This window comes from Elephantulus edwardii, unplaced genomic scaffold (genome assembly GCF_000299155.1).
Source record: "Elephantulus edwardii isolate Elephantulus edwardi_28Jun2011 unplaced genomic scaffold, EleEdw1.0 scaffold00199, whole genome shotgun sequence".
Lineage (NCBI taxonomy): Eukaryota > Metazoa > Chordata > Mammalia > Macroscelidea > Macroscelididae > Elephantulus > Elephantulus edwardii.
In genome coordinates, this window is record NW_006399949.1 from 571,181 (window position 1) to 576,044 (window position 4,864).

The 4,864-nt window shown below is 38.3% G+C and overlaps 1 pseudogene; it reads left to right on the forward strand.

The window, feature by feature from the left end:
* Positions 1-2,482: 2,482 nt before the first annotated feature.
* On the forward strand, positions 2,483-3,435 carry LOC102866540 (annotated as a pseudogene).
* Positions 3,436-4,864: the final 1,429 nt, after the last annotated feature.

Here is a 4,864-nt window from a genome sequence, read left to right on the forward strand (position 1 = left end):
TGTTTCTTCTTCAGTCATCCTTAGACATTGCCCAGCTTTCTAATGCATAGGAAATAAGCCTGTCCATTTTTATATTTTTTAGTCTGTTACACACTTTTGCCCATTCTTCCACTGGGATTTCTTTCAGTTGGGCACCAATTAGTTATTCTGAACACAGGGTAATGAGGGTTGATATTCCGTTGTGCATTAATAAGTCTTTTGGACTAATTGTTTATACTTTCACTTTTCTTTATTTCTTCTTCCAAGGCTATAATTACAGAAGGAGACTGCCACATCTTTCTCCCACAGAGAGAAAGTGGTTTCAAATTTCTGTACACTAGGACATCTTCCATTAAGCTATCAGGATTTTTTCCAGCAAACTCCTTTGCTTTCCCTATCTTCAAGGACAATTTCCATTTACACTGATAGCTATACAGATGGCACTGAAAGTTGTTGCTTACCACCAAGTTGGGACCAATCCATAGTTTACCCTTAAGTGGGTTTTCAGAAGCGATAAATCACATGGGAGGAGATTGCCCACCTTTGTCCCACAGAGCAGCTGGTGGATTCAAACCCTGTGCTTTTGAGCTGTCAGGCAGGTCCTTATCACTACACTGTCAGGGCTCCCCAAAACATGATGAATGACATTGATGTCAAGTGATAATTGATGATGAAGTGGAATTGTCCATCAAAAGAATGTGGAGAGCTTTTTCTAAGCAGAGGGCAACATGATCAACTGATCTTTTTAAATACTTCTAAGAGCTCCCCCCTCTAGCTTATAAAGAGGAGGGAAGGATAAGGGAAGTTTCAGAGGGACTGGGGAGGTTCCCTCCTCTTTTCTTTCTTATTCAGTTTTTTCCCCGACAGTTAAACTATCTTCCTCCAGAGAGCACTAAATCCACCATCATTCTTATTATTTAATAGTTATCACAAGTAACTGCTAAAAAAGATTTGAGCCTGATGGTGCAGGATAGGGCAAGGCTTAGAGATCTGTTGTTGATAGATAGGGTCATTATCAGGTTAGTGGATGTAAGAACATTTAACAACAATGGAAATTTTCAGAAAAGAATGAAATACCAAAAGAATCAATCTAAAGGATGAACATCCATCTTTCAGAGTTTGTTTACTTCTAGTAATGTTTTTCAAAAATAATTCATATTCAGGTAAACACTGAGCAGGAAACAGTCATTAACAGCCTTTTGTGAATCTCAGTGCTGATTCTAAGTAAGAAAATTATGTTTATAGTATGAATCTGCTATGTGCTATTTTGAACAATTATTTCATCTTTTTAAACTTGATTCTTCTGATATCATCAGGCTAAACTATCAGGTCGTAGAATGAATGTAATGCCAAAGATGGCAAGAGAAATATTAAAACAACAATATATTTGTTATAGACTGCTTGCAATAAAAGTCAATAACATATTTTCTTCCTACTGTGTCCATAGGGAGCTCTAGTGATCTAGTGGGTAAGGAGCAACCCAACAACCCAAAAGCAAGCGATTCAAGTCTACCAGCTGCTTTTCAGCACAAAGATGGACAATTTTCTCCATAAGATTTACAGCCTCTGAAAACCTGCAGGAGGGACAGTTCTAAGTTGTTCTAACTTGATAGTAATAAGCTATTGTTACTATGTACTAAGGTCCAAACTGAGTCCAATATCATTGGCAGGTTACCCTGGAATATAGCTTCTACTTTGTTAATTTCTGAAATTCTTTAAAGACTGTCCAAGTTTTTCTGTATTCACTATTTAATAAATAGGTCCAAAGAGAACCAGTTTCATTACTTTCTTTGGAAATTTCATTACTTTTTCTTCTAAAGTGAGCTTTCTCATTACATTTGCTCTTTCCTTACCTTAATACAAAAGCTGAGGAAAGAAAACAGGGTAATATTTACGGTGTGGTGATGAGTCTCACAGAATCAATTTTTAATTTTTAAAATGTCCAATTTGGAAGCAGGTTAGGTATGCAATTAAAACAAATTACAACTGATAGTGATTATCTCTAGAAAAGAAATTGTCCTGATTTTGCAGTATTACACATATCTTAGAATACTAATTTCATGTCCCTTAAAATTTACTTATCTATAGATTTTTCAACTCTTAATATTCTTCTGGAACAGAGAGTCAAATCTCTTGGCAAAGATTAATTGTGGTCCATGAATCTTGAGTCATAGATTATTATTCTAATTGCATGTTTTAAGAATTTTGGGCACTTCATGAAAAATATCTTACTGATAGTTTCAGACATTTTCAAACACATATATCCAACAAACATAAACGATCCCTTCAATGTAGGGTATAAGATTGTGACTAACCATTTTCTGTTTTTCCAACTCTGTTTATATGTTATTCTAATGCTTAATTTCCCTCTTAGTACTTTCTTAAAGACCATGAACTAAGATTGTTTTGATTAAAAGCAGTAGAAGGGTTCTCTCTCCAGGCGTCTTCGTGAGAGTGACATCGTCTTTAAACCCCGAGTGGCAGTCCCTGACGCACCACAGTGATGCCCAGGGAAGACAGGGCGACCTGAACGTCCAACTACTTCCTTAAGATCATTCAACTTCTGCATGATTATCCGAAATGCTTCATCGTGGGTGCAGACAATGTCGGCTCCAAGCAGATGCAGCAGATCCGCATGTTCCTCCGCTGAAAGGCTGTGGTTCTGATGGGCAAGAACAGCATGATGTGCAAGGCCATCCGGGGCCACCTGGACATCAACCCGGCCCTGGAGAAACTGCTGCCTCACATCCGGGGGAACGTGGGGTTTGTGTTCACCAAAGAGGATCTCACTGAGATCAGGCCCATGCTACTGGCCAACAAGGTGCCGGCGGCTGCCCGTGCTGGTGCCATTGCTCCGTGTGAGGTTACCGTGCCGGCCCAGAACACTGGTCTGGGCTCCGAGAAGACCTCCTTCTTCCAGGCTTTGGGCATCACCACTAAGATCTCCAGAGGCACCATTGAAATTCTGAGTGATGTGCAGCTGATTAAGACTGGAGACAAGGTGGGAGCCAGTGAGGCCACCCTGCTGAACATGCTGAACATCTCTCCCTTCTCCTTTGGGCTGATCATCCAGCAGGTGTTTGACAACGGCAGCATCTACAATCCTGAAGTGCTTGGCATCACAGAGGAGACTCTGCATCCCCGCTTCCTGGAGGGTGTCTGCAATGTTGTCAGCGTCTGTCTACAGATTGGTTACCCAACTGTGGCCTCAATACAACATTCCATCATCAATGGGTATAAGCGGGTCCTGGCTTTGTCTGTGGAGACTGCCTACACCTTCCCATTGGCTGAAAAGGTCAAGGCACTCCTGGTTGATCCTTCTGCATTTGTGACTGCTGCCCCTGTGGCCGCTGCTACTGCAGCTGCTGCTCCTGCTGCTGGGGCCCCAGCCAAGGTGGAAGCAAAGAAGAGTCTGAGGAGTGGGACGAGGATATGGGATTTGGTCTCTTTGACTAAAAACCAAAAAGCCAGCTTTGTGTGAAACAAGGAAATAAAGACTTCATTCTTTAAAAAAAAAAAAAGAAAGAAAGAAAAAGGCAGTAGAAGGAAAGTGAACAGAAGTAATTCCTTTCATTTACTTCTTAGGAAAAAAAAAATCTACCCAATGAGGCATAAGAAGAAATCTAATCAGAACCTCTTGGGAAAGATTATCCTCTGCTGCTGCTGTTTCTGTTCTTACTCATGGCATCCTGATGTAGTTCAGAGCAGAATCATGTTCCAGAGTTTTCAATGGCTATGACCTTGCAAAAATTAAATTTCCGTACCTTCCCTTCTGAGGAGTATCTTGGTGCATTTAACTCTCAAACTCTGTTAGCAGTCTAGTGCTTAACATCTGTGGTACGTAGTAAATTATAAACAAAAATTGCCTGATTGGTGGACGTGAGTCTGTCTCATTATCTATCTTGTCCACTTTAGAACTCAATCATGATTAGGTTTATGATCCATTCTACTCTGATATAGCCTCATTAAAATAACAAAAGCTATTTCTATCTCTCAACTCTCATTGTTGATTCAAAACTGACTCATAAATGACCCTCCAGTAAATTTTCAGAGGATGCAAATCTCATGAGTGGAAATTGTACGTCTTTCTCCCAAGAAGCAACTCATGGATTTGAACCACCTACCTTTTCAGTTGATAGTGCAACGCCTTATGTATTTGACCACTAGAGCTCTGTATATTAGGAGATTTATAGGTATAAAGATTAACACTTTGCCATCTATTTTATTTTGGAGGGACAAAGTTTTACTCATAAAAGTATTAATATTTTTATAAAAATAGAATACCTAGCTATACTAAATAAATAACAAAAACTATGTAACGTATTAATTTGCTGGTTTTATATCTTGAGCTCAAAACTTTTTACTATATCTGACTATGGAAAATCTTCAGATAGATGTCAAAGTGCCTCAAAATTAATACATTTATTCTTCCCTAGTTGCTTATTTTAGTTTTTAATATTCATATTAAGACAAAAGTAAAAATTAAAAAAGTATTAACCAACTATTTTATGTATTTATTTGTTTATTTAATCTCTGTTTTTATTTTTTTATTCAACTATCTTAAACATTACTGGTATATGTATCTGGCAGTGAAGGGAGAGTATTATCATTGGCTATAACGGTTAAGGTTATGTGTCAATTTAGCAAGGCCATGAATCTCAGTGGCTTGACAGGTAATTATATAATTTGTCAGATATGTAATAATGTAATGTGACAGATATATAATGATATCATCATCTTCCATTTTGTGAACTGATGTGGTTATTCTCCATTTTGGCTTGATAATGATTTTTGCACAAGAGTCTGCTCTTTGGAACGTAAACATGTAAATAAATGAGTATGTAAATAAATTTGACGCTGTACCATCAAGTCAGAATTGAGTCAC